Here is a 21,825-nt window from a genome sequence, read left to right as displayed (position 1 = left end):
GCTTGATTCTCTTTCGGAGACATAGCAATCCATAGGTTTTAAGATACTTACTAGTCAGGTACATTCTTAGGCGTTTAATATGCGGTGTTGAGTCCATTTCGTTGAGCAAGGAGTAGCTCTTGTCTATTCCATATTTGGCTTAAGGAACTTTATCTCTGCTCATTTCAATCTCTGGTTTTATGCAGCACCCCAACTCACCTTTACACTTAAGCAAGCATAAGTTGGTTTTCTAAATTTGAGACCCTGTTCTGTTCTGTAATTCAGTTCCTGTGTAGCCAAGTTTACATTCCGTGTATTACTGATATCTTATGATGTTTCTTTTTCTCTGTGACACATTTCAGTTAGAATCATCATACCTGAATCCACTCATTGTGCTGCTAAGGGCCTGATGACACAGATTTCATTGCTGTGTGATATTGCTTTGTAAGTAAATACCACAACTTCTTTATCAATTTTTCACTTTCTGCGATGTTGAACTTGTACTGTAAACGAGGTTCTTGTAAACAGAGGCGTCCCAAATTTTGGGGTGGCTGTGTCTTTTTGATTTTAATTTCCCTAAGCTATAGGACCATAAGTGGAAGTGCCCTAGGCTCTGTTGCTTTGTTTTTTAGATGTTTCAGGAAACACCATACACTTCTCCCGAGTGTCTGTTGGCAATTTACATCCCGCCCATCAGCATAACAAGGCTCCCATTTCTCCATGGCCCTTCCTGCCTTTCTGGATTTTACACTTTTTTCAGATGGCCCTTTTGACCGGGGGGAAGTGAGACTTCATTGTAGTGCAGATTTCCTTTGCAAGCTTGCTTGGTTGGCCAAAAAGGGCGTATGCGTTTTTTCCTGAATATATTCAGGAAAAAACGCATACGCACTTTTTGGCCAAGTGCATCATTGTGTACGTTCTGCCCCTTTTCCTATGCTTTCAATGCAATTCCAGTCTACCTCCTGAAATCGGTTTCCTGCAATTCTGCCCCACTTTCAAGTCCTCTTGGCAGCCTTACTTCAGTCTAGTTTTGGACGATAGCTGTCATTTATAACTCTGCAGGTTTGTGAATTACAGTGCCCCTGAGCTCCTTTCTTCAACTCGCTTTCTTTTGAGCTGGCCGCAACACCGCAGGATGGCTTCAGGCCCTAATCTGGTTCCGGCACGGCATGCTGAGCCTTTGGTTATTTCCTCTTCCTGGTGGGAAATGATAGTTAAATTTGCCCGTCCAGTCACCTCCAGCTAGTCTCTCATTGGTTCTCCCTATTCCTGTTCATCTTCCGCAGAAATTGCAAACTGGGCCAAACAGGAGGTTAAAGGGACTGACTCTCCAAGTCGGCAGAGTGTTAGTAATGCGTCTGGAATGTTGCACCCGAGTACCAGGGTACTAAAACTGAGACATATTTGAACACGTCTCCCGATCACATGGTTGATCATACTCTGGGTTCCACATGCATGTTTTAGCTGAAGGAAGAATACCTAAAATCTGGGAAGTTGTAACCCGTGGAATGGGTACCATGCAATATGACTTCAAAGGGTCTTCATTTGCTCACCGAACCTCTCCAATCCTATCACTGCTGCGTTTATGCCCCTGTACACATGCTTGATTCTCTTTTGGAGACATAGCAATCCATAGGTTTTAAGATACTTACTAGTCAGGTACATTCTTAGGCGTTTAATATGCGGTGTTGAGTCCATTTCGTTGAGCAAGGAGTAGCTCTTGTCTATTCCATATTTGGCTTAAGGAACTTTATCTGTGCTCATTTCAATCTCTGGTTTTATGCAGCACCCCAACTCACCTTTCCCCTTAAGCAAGCATAAGTTGGTTTTCTAAATTTGAGACCCTGTTCTGTTCTGTAATTCAGTTCCTGTGTAGCCAAGTTTACATTCTGTGTATTACTGATATCTTATGATGTTTCTCTTTCTGTGTGAGTTATTTCAGTTAGAATCATCATACCTGAATCCACTCATTGTGCTGCTAAGGGCCTGATGACACAGATTTCATTGCTGAGTGATATTTCTTTGTAAGTAAATACCACAACTTCTTTCTCCATTTTTCACTTTCTGCGATGTTGAACTTGTACTGAAAAAGAGGTTCTTGTAAACAGAGCCGTTCCAAACTTTGGGGTGGCTGTGTCTTTTTGATTTTAAATTCCCTAAGCTATAGGACCATAAGTGGAAGTGCCCTAGGCTCTGTTGCTTTGTTTTTTAGATGTTTCAGGAAACACCATACACTTCTCCCGAGTGTCTGTTGGCAATTTACATCCCGCCCATCAGCATAACAAGACTCCCAGTTCTCCATGGCCTGTCCTGCCTTTCTGGATTTTACACTTTTTTCAGATGGCCCTTTTGACCGGGGGGAAGTGAGACTTCATTGTAGTGCAGATTTCCTTTGCAAGCTTGCTTGGTTGGCCAAAAAGGGCGTATGCGTTTTTTCCTGAATATATTCAGGAAAAAACGCATACGCCCTTTTTGGCCAAGTGCATCATTGTGGACGTTCTGCCTCTTTTCCTATGCTTTCAATGCAATTCCAGTCTACCTCCTGAAATCGGTTTCCTGCAATTCTGCCCCGCTTTCAAGTCCTCTTGGCAGCCATACTTCAGTCTATTTTTGGACGATAGCTGTCATTTATAACTCTGCAGGTTTGTGAATTACAGTGCCCCTGAGCTCCTTTCTTCAACTCGCTTTCTGTTGAGCTGGCCGCAACACCGCAGGATGGCTTCAGGCCCTAATCTGGTTCTGGCATGGCACGCTGAGCCTTTGATTAATTCCTCTTCCTGGTGGGAAATGAGAGTTAAATTTGCCCGTCCAGACACCTCCAGGTAGTCTCCATTGGTTCTCGCTATTCCTGTTCATCTTCCACAGAAATTGCAAACTGGGCCAAACAGGAGGTTAAAGGCGCTGACTCTCCAAGTGGGGAGAGTGTTAGTAAAGCGACTGAAATGTTGCACCCGAGTACCAGGGGAGGAAAACTGAGACATATTTGAACACGTCTCCCGTTCACATTGTTGATCACACTTGGGTTCCACATGCATGTTTTAACTGAAGGAAGAATACCTTAAACCTGGAGAGTTGAGACCCGTGTAATGGGTACCATGCAATATGACTTCAAAGGGTCTTCATTTGCTCACCAAACCTCTCCAATCCTATCACCGCTGCGTTTATGCCCCTGTACACATGCTTGATTCTCTTTTGGAGACATAGCAATCCACAGGTTTTAAGATACTTATTAGTCAGGTACATTTTTAGGCGTTTAATATGGTGTGTTGAGTCCATTTCGTTGAGCAAGGAGTAGCTCTTGTCTATTCCATATTTGGCTTAAGGAACTTTATCTGTGCTCATTTCAATCTCTGGTTTTATGCAGCACCCCAACTCACCTTTACCCTTAAGCAAGCATAAGTTGGTTTTCTAAATTTGAGACCCTGTTCTGTTTTGGAATGGAGTTCCTGTGTAGCCAAGTTTCCATTCCGTGTATTACTGATATCTTATGATGTTTCTTTTTCTGTGTGACTTATTTCAGTTACAATCATCATACCTGAATCCACTCATTGTGCTGCTAAGGGCCTGATGATACAGATTTCATTGCTGAGTGATATTGCTTTGCAAGTAAATACCACAACTTCTTTCTCCATTTTTCACTTTCTGTGATGTTGAACTTGTACTGTAAACGAGGTTCTTGTAAACAGAGCCGTTCCAAACTTTGGGGTGGCTGTGTCTTTTTGATTTTAAATTCCCTAAGCTATAGGACCATAAGTGGAAGTGCCCTAGCCTCTGTTGCTTTGTTTTTTAGATGTTTCAGGAAACACCATACACTTCTCCAGAGTGGTTGTTGGCAATTTACATCCCGCCCATCAGCATAACAAGGCTCCCAGTTCTCCATGGCCTGTCCTGCCTTTCTGGATTTTACACTTTTTTCAGATGGCCCTTTTGACCGGGGGGAAGTGAGACTTCATTGTAGTGCAGATTTCCTTTGCAAGCTTGCTTGGTTGGCCAAAAAGGGCGTATGCGTTTTTTCCTGAATATATTCAGGAAAAAACGCATACGCCCTTTTTGGCCAAGTGCATCATTGTGTACGTTCTGCCCCTTTTCCTATGCTTTCAATGCAATTCCAGTCTACCTCCTGAAATCGGTTTCCTGCAATTCTGCCCCACTTTCAAGTCCTCTTGGCAGCCTTACTTCAGTCTAGTTTTGTACGATAGCTGTCATTTATAACTCTGCAGGTTTGTGAATTACAGTGCCCCTGAGCTCCTTTCTTCAACTCGCTTTCTTGTGAGCTGGCCGAAACACCGCAGGATGGCTTCAGGCCCTAATCTGGTTCCGGCACGGCACGCTGAGCCTTTGGTTATTTCCTCTTCCTGGTGGGAAATGATAGTTAAATTTGCCCGTCCAGTCACCTCCAGCTAGTCTCTCATTGGTTCTCCCTATTCCTGTTCATCTTCCGCAGAAATTGCAAACTGGGCCAAACAGGAGGTTAAAGGGACTGACTCTCCAAGTCGGGAGAGTGTTAGTAATGCGTCTGAAATGTTGCACGCGACTACCAAGGTACAAAAACTGAGACATATTTGAACACGTCTCCCGATCACATGGTTGATCATACTCTGGGTTCCACATGCATGTTTTAGCTGAAGGAAGAATACCTAAAATCTGGGTAGTTGTAACCCGTGGAATGGGTACCATGCAATATGACTTCACAGGGTCTTCATTTGCTCACCGAACCTCTCCAATCCTATCACTGCTGCGTTTATGCCCCTGTACACATGCTTGATTCTCTTTTGGAGACATAGCAATCCATAGGTTTTAAGATACTTACTAGTCAGGTACATTCTTAGGCGTTTAATATGCGGTGTTGAGTCCATTTCGTTGAGCAAGGAGTAGCTCTTGTCTATTCCATATTTGGCTTAAGGAAATTTATCTGTGCTCATTTCAATCTCTGGTTTTATGCAGCACCCCAACTCACCTTTCCCCTTAAGCAAGCATAAGTTGGTTTTCTAAATTTGAGACCCTGTTCTGTTCTGTAATTCAGTTCCTGTGTAGCCAAGTTTACATTCTGTGTATTACTGATATCTTATGATGTTTCTCTTTCTGTGTGACTTATTTCAGTTAGAATCATCATACCTGAATCCACTCATTGTGCTGCTAAGGGCCTGATGACACAGATTTCATTGCTGAGTGATATTTCTTTGTAAGTAAATACCACAACTTCTTTCTCCATTTTTCACTTTCTGCGATGTTGAACTTGTACTGAAAAAGAGGTTCTTGTAAACAGAGCCGTTCCAAACCTTGGGGTGGCTGTGTCTTTTTGATTTTAAATTCCCTAAGCTATAGGACCATAAGTGGAAGTGCCCTAGCCTCTGTTGCTTTGTTTTTTAGATGTTTCAGGAAACACCATACACTTCTCCAGAGTGGTTGTTGGCAATTTACATCCCGCCCATCAGCATAACAAGGCTCCCAGTTCTCCATGGCCTGTCCTGCCTTTCTGGATTTTACACTTTTTTCAGATGGCCCTTTTGACCGGGGGGAAGTGAGACTTCATTGTAGTGCAGATTTCCTTTGCAAGCTTGCTTGGTTGGCCAAAAAGGGCGTATGCGTTTTTTCCTGAATATATTCAGGAAAAAACGCATACGCCCTTTTTGGCCAAGTGCATCATTGTGGACGTTCTGCCTCTTTTCCTATGCTTTCAATGCAATTGCAGTCTACCTCCTGAAATCGGTTTCCTGCAATTCTGCCCCGCTTTCAAGTCCTCTTGGCAGCCTTACTTCAGTGTATTTTTGGACGATAGCTGTCATTTATAACTCTGCAGGTTTGTGAATTACAGTGCCCCTGTGCTCCTTTCTTCAACTCGCTTTCTTGTGACCTGGCCGCAACACCGCAGGATGGCTTCAGGCCCTAATCTGGTTCTAGCACGGCACGCTGAGCCTCTGGTTAATTCCTCTTCCTGGTGGGAAATGAGAGTTAAATTTGCCCGTCCAGACACCTCCAGCTAGTCTCTCATTTGTTCTCGCTATTCCTGTTCATCTTCCGCAGAAATTGCAAACTGGGCCAAAGAGGAGGTTAAAGGGACTGACTCTCCAAGTCGGGAGAGTGTTAGTAAAGCGTCTGGAATGTTGCACCCGAGTACCAGGGGAGGAAAACTGAGACATATTTGAACACGTCTCCCGATCACATGGTTGATCATACTCTAGGTTCCACATGCATGTTTTGGCTGAAGGAAGAATACCTAAAACCTGGGTAGTTGAAACCCGTGGAATGGGTACCATGCAATATGACTTCACAGGGTCTTCATTTGCTCACCGAACCTCTCCAATCCTATCACTGCTGCGTTTATGCCCCTGTACACATGCTTGATTCTCTTTCGGAGACATAGCAATCCATAGGTTTGAAGATACTTACTAGTCAGGTACATTCTTAGGCGTTTAATATGCGGTGTTGAGTCCATTTCGTTGAGCAAGGAGTAGCTCTTGTCTATTCCATATTTGGCTTAAGGAACTTTATCTGTGCTCATTTCAATCTCTGGTTTTATGCAGCACCCCAACTCACCTTTACCCTTAAGCAAGCATAAGTTGGTTTTCTAAATTTGAGACCCTGTTCTGTTCTGTAATTCAGTTCCTGTGTAGCCAAGTTTCCATTCCGTGTATTACTGATATCTTATGATGTTTCTTTTTCTGTGTGACTTATTTCAGTTAGAATCATCATACCTGAATCCACTCATTGTGCTGCTAAGGGCCTGATGACACAGATTTCATTGCTGAGTGATATTGCTTTGTAAGTGAATACCACAACTTCTTTATCCATTTTTCACTTTCTGTGATGTTGAACTTGTACTGTAAACGAGGTTCTTGTAAACAGAGGCGTCCCAAACTTTGGGGTGGCTGTGTCTTTTTGATTTTAATTTCCCTAAGCTATAGGACCATAAGTGGAAGTGCCCTAGGCTCTGTTGCTTTGTTTTTTAGATGTTTCAGGAAACACCATACACTTCTCCCAAGTGTCTGTTTGCAATTTACATCCCGCCCATCAGCATAACAAGGCTCCCAGTTCTCCATGGCCTGTCCTGCCTTTCTGGATTTTACAGTTTTTTCAGATGGCCCTTTTGACCGGGGGGAAGTGAGACTTCATTGTAGTGCAGATTTCCTTTGCAAGCTTGCTTGGTTGGCCAAAAAGGGCGTATGCGTTTTTTCCTGAATATATTCAGGAAAAAACGAATACGCCCTTTTTGGCCAAGTGCATCATTGTGGACGTTCTGCCTCTTTTCCTATGCTTTCAATGCAATTCCAGTCTACCTCCTGAAATCGGTTTCCTGCAATTCTGCCCCGCTTTCAAGTCCTCTTGGCAGCCTTACTTCAGTCTATTTTTGGACGATAGCTGTCATTTATAACTCTGCAGGTTTGTGAATTACAGTGCCCCTGAGCTCCTTTCTTCAACTCGCTTTCTTGTGAGCTGGCCGCAACACCGCAGGATGGCTTCAGGCCCTAATCTGGTTCCGGCACGGCACGCTGAGCCTTTGGTTATTTCCTCTTCCTGGTGGGAAATGAGAGTTAAATTTGCCCGTCCAGACACCTCCAGCTATCCTCTCATTGGTTCTCGCTATTCCTGTTCATCTTCCGCAGAAATTGCAAACTGGGCCAAACAGGAGGTTAAAGGCACTAACTTTCCAAGTCGGGAGAGTGTTAGTAAAGAGTGTGGAATGTTGCACCCGAGTACCAGGGGAGGAAAACTGAGACATATTTGAACACATCTCCCGTTCACACGGATGATCATACTCTGGGTTCCACATGCATGTTTTAGCTGAAGGAAGAATACCTTAAACCTGGGTAGTTGAAACCCGTGGAATGGGTACCATGCAATATGACTTCAAAGGGTCTTCATTTGCTCACCGAACCTCTCCAATCCTATCACTGCTGCGTTTATGCCCCTGTACACATGCTTGATTCTCTTTCGGAGACATAGCAATCCATAGGTTTTAAGATACTTACTAGTCAGGTACATTCTTAGGCGTTTAATATGCGGTGTTGAGTCCATTTCGTTGAGCAAGGAGTAGCTCTTGTCTATTCCATATTTGGCTTAAGGAACTTTATCTGTGCTCATTTCAATCTCTGGTTTTATGCAGCACCCCAACTCACCTTTACCCTTAAGCAAGCATAAGTTGGTTTTCTAAATTTGAGACCCTGTTCTGTTCTGAAATTCAGTTCCTGTGTAGCCAAGTTTCCATTCCGTGTATTAGTGATATCTTATGATGTTTCTTTTTCTGTGTGACTTATTTCAGTTAGAATCATCATACCTGAATCCACTCATTATGCTGCTACGGGCCTGATGACATAGATTTCATTGCGGAGTGATTTTGCATTGTACGTAAGTACCACAAGTTCGTTATCCATTTTTCACTTTCTGCAATATTGAACTTGTACCGTAAACGAGGTTCTTGTAAACAGAGCCATCCCAAACTTTGGGATGGCTGTGTCTTTTTGATTTTAATTTCCCTAAGCTATAGGACCATAAGGTGAAGTGCCCTAGGCTCTGTTGCTTTGTTTTTTAGATGTTTCAGGAAACACCATACACTTCTCCAGAGTGGCTGTTGGCAATTTACATCCCGCCCATCAGCATAAGAAGGCTCCCAGTTCTCCATGGCCTGTCGTGCCTTTATGGATTTTACACTTTTTTCAGATGGCCCTTTTGACCAGGTGGAAGTGAGACTTCATTGTAGTGCAGATTTCCTTTGCAAGCTTGCTTGGTTGGCCAAAAAGGGGCGTATGCGTTTTTTCCTGAATATATTCAGGAAAAAACGCATATGCCCCTTTTGGCCAAGTGCATCATTGTCGAGTTTCTGACTCTCTTCATATGCTTTCAATGCAATTCCAGTCTACCTCCTGAAATCGGTTTCTTGCAATTCTACCTTGCTTTCAATGCCTCTTCATAGCCTTACCTCAATATATTTTTTAAAAATAGTTGGCCTTTATAACTCTGCAGGTTTTTGAATTGCAGTGGCCCTTAGCTCCATTTTTTAGCTCTTATTTTTGTGGTCTTGCCCCATAACCACAGGATTCCTTGAGCCCTATTTTTCTTCTGGGGCACCTTGCTGTGCCTTTGTTTAATTCTTCTTACTGATGTGATATTAGAGTGACATGTGCCCATTGAAACCGCTACAGCTAGTTTCTCACTGGTTCCCCCTATTCCCATTCATCCTCTGCACTAACTGCAGACTGTGCGATACCAGAACTTAAAGGCATTGACTCCATGTGGGGATGTTGTTAGTAAAGCGGCTGGAATGTCGATCCGGAGCCCCAGGAGTGGAAAAATGAGGTGCGTTTTAGAAACCTTTCCCGATCATATGGTATACCAGTCGCTGGGTTTCCCAAGCATGGTTTAGCTGTAGGAAGATTCCCTTCAACCTGGAGTGTTGGGACCCTTGGACTGAGTAGCATGAAGTATTGCATTAAACTTTCGGCAGTTGCTCACCAAAGCTCACCAATCCTGTCAGCCCCAAGTGTCCAGCCTTATGTCTTATCCAGCTGTGGGTTTATATGTGGTCAATCCAGGTTGCATCACAGCCCCTGAGCGAATTTTGTAAGAATTTTTCTCTCTTTCATTGTTTCAGCGTTTTGTTTTTAAAATTTATTTCTATAATGGGGTTTAGCTCCTTTTCACTGTTGTGTTTGTGCCACTCTGCACACACTTGATTCCCTTATGGAGATATATCAATACATGGGTTTTAAGATTCTTATTCCTCAGATATATTTCTCTGCGGTGTATAGGGTGTGTTGAGGCCTGTTCATTGAGCAAGGTGTAGATCTTGTCTAATACCTATTTGGTTTATTGAACGGTATCTGTGCTAATTTCAAACTCTGGTTTTATGCATCACCCCACCTCTCCTTTCCCCTTAAGCTGACATAAGTGTGTTTTCTAAATGTGAGACACTGTTCTGTTCTGTAATTCATTTCTTGTGCAGCCATATTTACCCTCCCTCTATAAGTGATATCTTATGATATGTTTCTTTTTCTGTTTGACTTATTTCGAGTAGTATTATCGGACCTAAATCCACTCTTTATCCTTCTACTAGCCTTATTACATTGATTTCATGGTGAAGAGATATTCCATTGTACATAAGTACCACATCTTCTTTATCCATTGTTCTCTTTCCTGGGATATTTAAGGTGTACTGAAGTTGAGGTTCTTGTAAACAGAGTAGCCCTAAACTGTGGTGTGCTTGTGTCTTGTTGATTTTTAGACTTCCCTAGATATACTCCCATGATTGGAAGTGTCCTATGCTCTGTAGCTCTGTTTTTTAGATGATTTAGGAACCACCATACACTTCTCCAGAGTGGCTCTCGGCAGTTCACACACTGCCCATCAGCGTATAAAGGCTCCCTGTTCTCCATGGCCTGTCCTGCATTTCTGGTTTTTACAATTTTTTAGGATGGCCCTTTTGACCGGTGGGAAGTGAGACTTCTTTGTTGTGCACATTTGCATTGCTTGCTTGCTTCGTTGCCCATAAAGTGCGTATGCGTTTTTTCCTGGATATAATCAGGAAAAAACGCATACGCCCATACGCCCTTTTGGGCCAACTGCATCATTGTCGAAATTCTGCCGCTTTTCATGTGCGTTAAAGGACGAGTCCAATCGATCTCTTGAAATCTGTTTCTTGCAATTCTGTCTTGCATTCAGATCCTCTTCTTTGCCTTACCTCAACATATTTTTGGACGTTAGTTTTCATTATAACTCTGCAGGTTTGTGAATTGCAGTGACCCTGAGCTCCATTTTTAAGTTGCTCTTTTGTGAGCTGGCCTCAAACCCGCAGGATTGCTTCAGGCCCTATTTGGGCTCCGCGAGGCAGGCTGAGCCTTTCTTTAATTCTTATTCTTAATGGGAAATTAGAGTGATATGTGCCCGTCCAAACCCTACAACTCTATCTCATTGGTTCCCCCTCTTCCCGTTCAGCCTCCTCACAATTTGCAAAATGTGTGAAACAGAAGTTTAAATGTGCTGATTCTCCAAGTGGGGAGATCTAAGTAGCGTGGCTGGAATGGTGAACAGGAGCACCAGGAGAGGATAAATGAGGTGCATTTAGACACATCTCCCGATCACATGGTGTACAGTCCTCTGGTTTTCCATGCATGTTTTAGCTGTAGGAAGATCCCTTGAACCTGCAGATTTGGGACCCATTGAATGGGTACCAGGTAGTATTACTTTAAAGGGTGTGCATTTCCTCACCCAACCTCACATTTCTCTTAGCGCAAACAGTTTCCAGCCTTATGTCTCATCCTGCTGTGGGTCTAGATGTGTTCAATCCATGTTGCATCACCGTCCCTGAGGAAAAGTTGTAAGAGGTTTTCTCTGTCTCTCTGTCGTTTATTTTTTTCAATTATTACTATATTGGTTACAGCTGATTTTCAAAGCTCTGTTTCTTGCTGCTGTACATCCACTTGATTCACGTACAGAGAGACATCAATAAATTCTTTTTCAGATTCTTACCCAGTCGTATATATTCCTTTTCCGGTGACTTGAGTGTGCTGAGTTGCAGTTCTTTTAGCTACCGTGTAGGCCCTTGTTGATTATCAGTTTTGGTATTTGGAATGGTATCTTTGCTATTTCAACCTCTGGATGATGCCTCACACCCTCCCCACCTTTCCCGTTTAGCAGCCTATGCGTGTTTTCTACATATTGACTATGTTTTTGTTTTGTAATTTATTTCATGTGTAGCCATTTTGGATTCACCTTTAAGTTGATATCTTATGATATGTGTCTTTTCTTTTTGAACTCTGTCACTTAGAATGATCATACGTAACTCCTCCGAGTTGTTACAACTGGCCATATTTCATTGATTTCCAGGCTGAATAATATTCCACTCTACCTAAGTACCACATCTTTATCCATTTTTTCCCTCCAGAGACATTTAAGTTATATCCTAGTCGAGGATCTTTTAAACAGAGAGGGGGTAAACATTGGGGTGCCTGTGTCCTCTCGATTTTTGTTTTTCCCCAAGATATACGCCCATGAGGTGCAAGTGCCCTATGCTCTGTAGCTCATTTTTTAGATGCTTTAGTAAACACAATACACTTCTCACAGAATGGCCGTTGGCAATATACATTTCCACTATAAGTCTCACAGGGCTCCCTCTTCTCGTTGCCCTGTCCTGCATTTCTGTTGTTTACGCTTTATGAGGATGGCTCTTCTGACCGATGCGAAGTGATATCTTTTGTAGTATTGACTTCCAGTGCCCACCTGTTTGGTTGGCTAAAAAAGTGTATGCCCTTTTCTTGAATATATACAGAAAAGAACGCATACACCCTTTTTGGCCAACTGCCATGTTGGCAATGTTCAGCTCCTTTTCTTGTGCTTAATGGCGAGTCCTTTTCTACCTCCTCAAATCCCTTTCCTGCCATTCTCCTTGCTTACAAGTCCTTTTCTCTGACTTTCCTCAAGACATTTTTCAGTGATGGATATTTCAACTCTGCAGTTTTGTGAATTTTACTGCCCTGAGTTCCATTGTTCAACTCGTGTTTATGGGAACTGGCCACAAAGCAGCGGGATTTCCTCAAGCCCTATACTGTTTCCATGGGCAACCCTAGCCTTTGGTCAATTCGTCTTCCTGATTGGAAATTAGAGTGACATGTGCCTGTCTGAACACCTAGGACTTGTCTCCTCATTGTTCCTCATCCTTCTGCTTCATCCTCTGGACAAATTCCAAACTGTACGCAACAGGATGTTGACAGTGCTGACATCTCCAAGTGGGGAGACTGTTAGTAAAGACGCTGGAGGGGTGAACCCGAGCACCAGGAGATGAGGAGATGAGATGCCTTTTCCAAACTCTTCCCGATCAGACGGTATACCATCCTCTGGGTGTGACAGACATGTTTTAGCAGTAGGAAGAGTCCCATTCATGTAAGGAGAACACCAGGGCTTTTTCAAAATCAGTGTCTCCCCGAAACCCAAACTGGGGAAGTTTTTAAGCTACGGCTACACATATGTTCATTAAGGCCTTGGGAAGTAGGCAGAGTCCCAAACTTTAGATGATTGAAGTCTTCAGGGTCAGAAGCACTCACCACCAGCTTCCCTTAGGCTACACTTTAACTGTCATTGATAGATGATGGCATAAAATATCTATTCTTTTTTCAGATTATTTCCCCTTATAGGTTATTGCAAAATGTTGAGTGTAGTTCCCTGTGCTATACAGTAGTTCCTTGTTGATGATCTATTTTATACATAGCAGTGTGTATGTGTTCATTCCAAAACTGTTAATTTATCCCTCCTCCCACCTTTCCCCTTTGGTAATAATAAATTATAAGATTTTATACTTCTCAGAAATGGGGAGCTGAAAGAGAGGTATCATTTTCAATGGAAAAGCATTTAAAACAAGATGAAGGTTTAACCAAGATTATTAGCTGTACATCCTTGGAAAGAAATCACTTCGTTTCTCTAATATTGACCTGACAAATAAGACAAACCTTTTCACTGAACTTGCTTATAAAAAGTGATGGAAATATCAAATGGAAGTGTTAAAACATCTTATTTTACCCGAGCCTTATACACTGTTCTATGTTAACTACAGTTTGGCTCACACATCTGTTCATTGAGGTTACAATAGTCTCAATTTCTGTTACTGATCCTCCAGAGTGGACCCCAACAAGTGTCCCCCCTGCCCAGTGTCATTGGGGCCAACAGATCGAGACTGAGTTTGGTTCACAAGCAAAGGAAACTTTATATTTTGATCAGAGAATGGAGAGGTGAGAGCATGCACTACCCCGTGGGCTGTGGGCTGGGCTGCTGTGTAGAGATCCTGTCAGAGTCAGTGGGAGGGAGGGAGGCGGCGGAGCTCTCGAGGGCCGGGTTGGCTGTAGCTCAGGCTCTATATCGTGGAGTCTGCACTGGGCCCCAGGAGCTGAGGTGTCGACCCAGCCATTCTGCACTAGGAAATCTGGTCTGAAGTGCCGGGTGTGGAACCTCTGCATGCGGGACCCTAGGAGCACGTGAAATTAGACAAAGCACAAAGGATAAAAAAGGTTAGACTTGACTTTATTGCCCAGATTCTATTTTTATCTCCCAGGGATTTTTAATGGGCTTTGCTGGGGACAAACCCCTCCTCTGCCTTTTGTCCCATTCCTCATTCTTGGAGTGCTGAGGGTGCAGACCCTTCTTCTGTAACTGCTGAGTGCTGAGTTGGGAGCCCTCATACCCTGGGGCGAGGGTCAGAGCTTCTCCCCAGCAGCCTCCCGGTGACGTTGATTGTCCCCAGGACCCCTGCCTCCCTGCTCGTCCACCTGAGCACCAGCATTGGAAGTGTTATAGATTCTAATGACCTTTAAGGGTCCAGGAAAGAGATGTGCAGAGACGCTGTGGGGGCCGGTTTCACCCCGCCCCACATTTGTTCAGCCACCTTAGGCTGACCGTCTCTGCCAGCCTAGATGCTCTGACCAGTAGTCTGTGCTTTCTTCAATTAGGCCCCTGAATTAACGTACAAACAGCACCAGGTGTCAGAGCCCTGCCCGCTCAACTCCCAGACAGTCCAGGGTCAGTGGTGATCAAGGACCATGATGGCTACTGAGTCAACAGCCTTTTGAAGTAAACAGGAGTCCAGCCGGTCTTATTGGCCACCATCATCACGGTGTCTGTAGGCTTTTCTATGGTGACAGTGTGGTATACTGTTCCCCCGCCAAGATTATTAGCTCCCCTCTGGGTGCAGTAAGTCCTGCAAGCAGTAGTCTACTCTTTTGGGACACACTCTTGTTGTTTTATGAGAGAAACTCCAGGTCAAGTGATGTTCACACGAGTCGTCATGGTGCCCTGTTGCCCCCGGTTATCTCTCTGGATGTTGGAGTTGGAGGGCCTCCTCACTCGAGGTCGGTGTGCCCACGGAGCGAACCCTGCAACTTCAGGGCATGGTTGGTGGTTAGGATCACCACGTGGGGTCCTTTTCCCTTAGGAGGGAGGTGGCCTTTTGGGCTGCTGATTTCCAGGTTTTTAGATACCGCCAGTATCTTGGCCAGATGTGGCAGTGGGCCAAGCCCCTTAGTGACCGTAGTTTATCCTACCTGGATGGCATTCTTGCATTGTTCCATTTCAAGTGGTCCCAGTTTTTGCACTAATTCTCCAATGGCGATTCACCTTTCACCGGGAATGTAAAGGTCAAAGGGTTTAGCTAAATTAGGGAGTTCCAGGGCAAGGGTCTGAATTGACTGCTCTTTCCATTCTTGAAAGGTCACTTCTGGATTCTATTCAAAAGGATCATCATCATTTCCTTTCAGTGTTTCATATAGAGGCCCAGCTAGTAGACTGTAGTTAGGGATCCAGAAGCAGCAAACCCTGGCCTCCCCAGGAACCCCTAAGCTGTCTTCTAGTTTTAGAAAGGGGTAAGGCTGAAAATGGTTTCTTCCCTTTCCTGGGATGGGCTTCTCTGACCTTCTGTGAGAATGAAGCCCAGGCAGGTCACCGCAGTCTGTGATATTTGAGCTTTTTCTTGGACAACTTCTATCCTTTATTGGCTTGGTAGTTCAGAGGCCTCCTTAGTAGGGCTGGTGATCAGAATGTCGTCTGCATATTGAAGGAGGGTTTCCTTTTCCAGAGGTAGAACTTTTAGGTCTTTAGCTAAGCTTTCCCCAAAGATGGTGTGGGAATTTTTGCACCCTTGGGGCCAGACGGCCCGGAAGTATTGTTTTAGTTGTATGTTGAGTCCTGCCACTCACAAGCCAAAATTTCTTGTGACTCTGGGACTAATGGAATACAAAAGAAGGCATCATTGAAGACTAATACAGAATACCATGTCCTGGTGGTTGGTAGAATGACCAGCAGGGTGTAGGAATTAGGAGCAACTGGAGGTATATCCTCGGTGGCTTCACTGACTGTCCTGACATCCTTTACCAGGTCCCCAGCAGCCCATGGGGCTCTCGTGGTCAGACCAATCCCAGAATATGGAGCTCACCTGGGCAGGTACCCCACCCCCACCCCAGCCCACGGGGCTCTCGTGGTCAGGCCCCTCCCAGGATACAGAGCTACCCTTGCAGGTACCGTGGCAGGGCTGGGCACACAGGAACCGTGCACATAGCCCTCATTGCAGAGCACCCCCAGCTCACCTGTCGCTCAGAGCTGACACAGAGCACCTCAGAGCAGGACTTGAACTAACAAACAGCAGCTGCGACAGGTCTGTGACCCTGGGCATCACTCCGTGAGGCCTCCCTCCACCTGGTCTTCCAGAGACTTCCACTGCACCCGGGGCACCAGGCCTCTGTCTCCAACCACCACCCACCCCTCCTCTCCCTGACTCCTGGTTTCCTCTCATTAGGAGAGGGTTTTCTTGAAGTTGTCTCCCACTCATGGGCCAGATAAAATGATTAGAAAACAAGCCAAAGCTGCAGCCCCTTGTCTATCCTGACTCTCAGGAGCCCACACCTGTTCCTTGGACCTGGCCGGTTCAGCAAGTTCCATTTTCTGCAACTGTGAGCCCCTGAGGGGTGATGATTGGCTGACCTGGGCAGCCTTACCGTGCCGGCCAGCCCTCCCCAGGTGTGCCTGGGTTGAGATCAATATAAATACCACTCCAGGCAGCAAGAGCCCCTGCAGCCGTGCCTGACGCCATTTTCTCTGCCCTGTCAGCAGTCTCGGGGCTGGGCTGGTGGGAGGGAGTGAGAGGCCACGGCTTTGTGGGTGGCCCAGTGTGAGTGGGGCTCTGCTGGACTTTCTGCAGCAGTTGCCAGGCTGCCACCTGCTAAAGAAGAGGATGTGTCACCCATACCTGCTGCTGGAATTTCTCCCTGGGCAGAGGTGAGGAAGGAAAAAAGCAGTGGGGGCAGGGACAGGACGGGTATCTCAGGCAGGGAAATGGAAATCTTCCAGAAGAGCACCCAGGGCCAGGACCATCCTGGCTGGCCTGCAGGCACCAAGTCGGCCGGCATGCTGTCACTCGTGTGGCTCTATGGCCCTTCCTCTAGGCTTTCAAGTCCTTGTATATATTCAGGTGTTTTACCTGGGACGGGTGGGAATAGTTCAGCAGCAACTGGCCTGGGGCTCAGCTCACGTTTACTCACAGATGCCTCGGCACGGTGCCCCAGCTTTGCAATGAGGACGCTTGTTGCGTGGGGGCTGCTGGCTGAATGGGAGATGATTCCCCACCACTGACCAACTTCAGAATTGTTTACAACTGGAGCAAGTGCCCTGATACGGTTTTCCTCTGTGTAACTGGTGGGTTCTGTGTTTTTTTTCTCTTTTTCGTTTTTGGTTCAAGGTAGATTTTATTCCTCTTTTTTGTATTTACAGATATAAGCATGGAAATAATTTATTCATATAAATACATGTATGTGCAGGGAATAATTGTTTTTTCTGTTTTATTTTTTAAATTTTATTTCTTTTTAATTTTGAATTTTATTTTATATTTTTATACAGCAGGTTCTTATTGGTTATGTATTTTATACATATAAATGTATACATGCCAATCCCAGTCTCTCAACTCCTCCCACCACCACCCCCCCAACAGCTTTCCCCCCTTGTTGTCCATACGTTTGTTGTCTACATCTGTTGCTCTATTTATGCCTTGCAAAATGGTTAATCTGTACAGTTTTTCTAGGTTCCACATATATGCATGAATATACAGGATTTGTTTTTCTCTTTCTGACTTACTTCACTCTGTATGACAGTCTCTAGATCCATCGACGTCTCTACAAATGACCCAATTTCATTCCTTTTCATGGCTTAGTAATATTCCATTTTATATATGTACCACAGCTTTATGCATTCGTCTGTCTGTGGGCATTTAGGTTGCTTCCATTACCTCGATATTGTAAATAGTGATGCAATGAACATTGCGGTGAATGACTCTTTTTGATTTATGGTTTTGTCTGGGTATATGTCCAGTACTGGGATTGCTGTATCATATAGTAATTCTATTGTTAGTTTCTTAAGAAATTCCATATTGTTCTCCATAATGACTGTATCAATTTATATTCCCAACAATAGTGGAAGAGGGTTCCTTTTCTCCACACCCTTTCCAGCAATTTTTGTTTGTAGATTTTCAATGATGCCTATTCTACCAGGTGTGAGGTGATACCTCATTGTTGAATCCATTTCGTTGAGCAAGGGGTAGCTCTTGTCTATTCCATATTTGGCTTATGGAACGGTATCTGTGCTAATTTCAAACTCTGCTTTTATGCAGCACCCCAACTGACCTTCCCCCTTAAGCAAGCATAAGTTGGTTTTCTAAATTTGAGGCCCTGTTCTGTTTTGTAATTCAGTTCATGTGTAGCCAAGTTCACATTCCGTGTATTAGTGATACCTTATGATGTTTCTTTTTCTGTGTGACTTATTTCACTTAGAATCATCGTGCCTCAATCCACTCATTATGCTGGTACGGGCCTGGTGACATAGATTTCATTGCTGAGTGGTATTCTGTTGTACAGAAGTACCGCAACTTCTTTATCCATTATTTGCTCTCTGGGATATTTAACTTGTGCCGCAGAAGAGATTCCTGTAAAAACAGCCGTCCCAAATTTTGGGGTGGCTGTGTCTTTTTGATTTTAATTTCCCTAAGCTATAGGACCATAAGTGGAAGTGCCCTAGGCTCTGTTGCTTTGGTTTTTAGATGTTTCAGGAAACACCATACACTTCTCCCGAGTGTCTGTTGGCAATTTACATCCCGCCCATCAGCATAACAAGGCTCCCAGTTCTCCATGGCCTGTCCTGCCTTTCTGGATTTTATACTTTTTTCAGATGGCCCTTTTGACCGGGGGGAAGTGAGACTTCATTGTAGTGCAGATTTCCTTTGCAAGTTTGCTTGGTTGGCCAAAAAGGGCGTATGCGTTTTTTTCTGAATATATTGAGGAAAAAAACGCATACGCATTTTTGGCCAAGTGCATCATTGTGGACGTTCTGCCTCTTTTCCTATGCTTTCAATGCAATTCCAGTCTACCTCCTGAAATCGGTTTCCTGCAATTCTGCCCCGCTTTCAAGTCCTCTTGGCAGCCTTACTTCAGTATATTTTTGGACGATAGCTGTCATTTATAACTCTGCAGGTTTGTGAATTACAGTGCCCCTGAGCTCCTTTCTTCAACTCGCTTTCTTGTGACCTGGCCGCAACACCGCAGGATGGCTTCAGGCCCTAATCTGGTTCCAGCACGGCACGCTGAGCCTCTGGTTAATTCCTCTTCCTGGTGGGAAATGAGAGTTAAATTTGCCCGTCCAGACACCTCCAGCTAGTCTCTCATTGGTTCTCCCTATTCCTGTTCATCTTGCGCAGAAATTGCAAACTGGGCCAAACAGGAGGTTAAAGGCGCTGACTCTCCAAGTGGGGAGAGTGTTAGTAAAGAATCTGGAATGTTGCACCCGAGTACCAGGTGAGGAAAACTGAGACATATTTGAACACGTCTCCCGATCACATAGTTGATCATACTCTGGGTTCCACATGCATGTTTTAGCTGAAGGAAGAATACCTTAAACCTGGAGAGTTGAAACCCGTGGAATGGGTACCATGCAATATGACTTCAAAGGGTCTTCATTTGCTCACCGAACCTCTCCAATCTTGTCACTGCTGCGTTTATGCCCCTGTACACACGCTTGATTCCTTTCGGAGACATAGCAATCCATAGGTTTTAAGATACTTACTAGTCAGTTACATTCTTAGGCGTTTAATATGCGGTGTTGAATGAATTTCGTTGAGCAAGGAGTACCTCTTGTCTATTCCGTATTTGGCTTGAGGAACTTTATCTGTGCTCATTTCAATCTCTGGTTTTATGCAGCACCCCAACTCACCTTTCCCCTTAAGCAAGCATAAGTTGGTTTTCTAAATTTGAGTCCCTGTTCTGTTCTGTAATTCAGTTCCTGTGTAGCCAAGTTTACATTCCGTGTATTACTGATATCTTATGATGTTTCTTTTTCTCTGTTACTTATTTCAGTTAGAATCATCATACCTGAATCCACTCATTGTGCTGCTAAGGGCCTGATGACATAGATTTCATTGCTGAGTGATATTGCTTTGTAAGTAAATACCACAACTTCTTTATCCATTTTTCACTTTCTGCGATGTTGAACTTGTACTGTAAATGAGGTTCTTGTAAACAGAGGCGTCCCAAATTTTGGGGTGGCTGTGTCTTTTTGATTTTAATTTCCCTAAACTATAGGACCATAAGTGGAAGTGACCTAGGCTCTGTTGCTTTGTTTTTTCGATGTTTCAGGAAACACCATACACTTCTCCCGAGTGTCTGTTGGTAATTTACATCCCGCCCATCAGCATAACAAGGCTCCCAGTTCTCCATGGCCTGTCCTGCCTTTCTGGATTTTACACTTTTTTCAGATGGCACTTTTGACCGGGGGGAAGTGAGACTTCATTGTAGTGCAGATTTCCTTTGCAAGTTTGCTTGGTTGGTCAAAAAGGGTGTATGCGTTTTTTCCTGAATATATTCAGGAAAAATCGCATACGCCCTTTTTGGCCAAGTGCATCATTGTGGACGTTCTGCCTCTTTTCCTATGCTTTCAATGCAATTCCAGTCTACCTCCTGAAATCGGATTCCTACAATTCTGCCCCGCTTTCAAGTCCTCTTGGCAGCCTTACTTCAGTCTATTTTTGGACGATAGCTGTCATTTATAACTGTGCAGTTTTGTGAATTACAGTGCCCCTGAGCTCCTTTCTTCAACTCGCTTTCTTGTGAGCTGGCCGCAACACCGCAGGATGGCTTCAGGCCCTAATCTCGTTCTGGCACGGCACGCTGAGCCTTTGGTTAATTCCTCTTCCTGGTGGGAAATGAGAGTTAAATTTGCCCTTCCAGACACCTCCAGCTAGTCTCTCATTGGTTCTCGCTATTCCTGTTCATCTTCCGCAGAAATTGCAAACTGGGCCAAACAGGAGGTTAAAGGGACTGATTCTACTAGTCGTGAGAGTGTAAGTAAAGCGTCTGGAATGTTGCACCCGAGTACCAGGGGAGGAAAACTGAGACATATTTGAACACGTCTCCTGATCACATGCTTGATCATACTCTAGGTTCCACATGCATGTTTTAGCTGAAGGAAGAATACCTAAAACCTGGGTAGTTGCAACCCGTGGAATGGGTACCATGCAATATGACTTCAAAGGGTCTTCATTTGCTCACCGAACCTCTCCAATCCTATCACTGCTGCGTTTATGCCCCTGTACACATGCTTGATTCTCTTTCGGAGACATAGCAATCCATAGGTTTGAAGATACTTACTAGTCAGGTACATTCTTAGGCATTTAATATGCGGTGTTGAGTCCATTTCGTTGAGCAAGGAGTAGCTCTTGTCTATTCCATATTTGGCTTAAGGAACTTTATCTGTGCTCATTTCAATCTCTGGTTTTATGCAGCACCCCAACTCACCTTTCCCCTTAAGCAAGCATAAGTTGGTTTTCTAAATTTGAGACCCTGTTCTGTTCTGTAATTCAGTTCCTGTGTAGCCAAGTTTACATTCCGTGTATTATTGATATCATATGATGTTTCTTTTTCTGTGTGACTTATTTCAGTTAGAATCATCATACCTGAATCCACTCATTGTGCTGCTAAGGGCCTGATGACATAGATTTCATTGCTGAGTGATATTGCTTTGTAAGTAAATACCACAACTTCTTTATCCATTTTTCACTTTCTGCGATGTTGAACTTGTACTGTAAACGACTTTCTTGTAAACAGAGCCGTTCCAAACTTTGGGGTGGATGTGTCATTTTCATTTTAATTTCCCTAAGCTATAGGACCATAAGTGGAAGTGCCCTAGGTTCTGTTGCTTTGTTTTTTAGATGTTTCAGGAACACCATACACTTCTCCCGAGTGTCTGTTGGCAATTTACCGCCCGCCCATCAGCATAACAAGGCTCCCAGTTCTCCACGGCCTGTGCTGCCTTTCTGGATTTTACACATTTTTCAGATGG

The 21,825-nt window shown here is 44.2% G+C and overlaps 1 long non-coding RNA gene across 1 annotated transcript in view; it reads left to right on the top strand.

The window, feature by feature from the left end:
- Nucleotides 1-280: 280 nt before the first annotated feature.
- The window catches only part of LOC307185421, a 1,499,986-nt gene continuing 1,478,441 nt past the window's right edge, over nucleotides 281-21,825 (top strand). The window contains exon 1 of the long non-coding RNA XR_013828066.1: nucleotides 281-423. This is a non-coding gene — a long non-coding RNA (uncharacterized lncRNA). The remainder of the gene's footprint in view (nucleotides 424-21,825) is intronic.

Source organism: Stenella coeruleoalba (genome assembly GCF_951394435.1).
Source record: "Stenella coeruleoalba genome assembly, chromosome: 4".
NCBI lineage: Eukaryota > Metazoa > Chordata > Mammalia > Artiodactyla > Delphinidae > Stenella > Stenella coeruleoalba.
The sequence above is the reverse complement of the archived record's forward strand: the minus strand, read 5'-3'. Positions and strand labels throughout refer to the sequence as shown.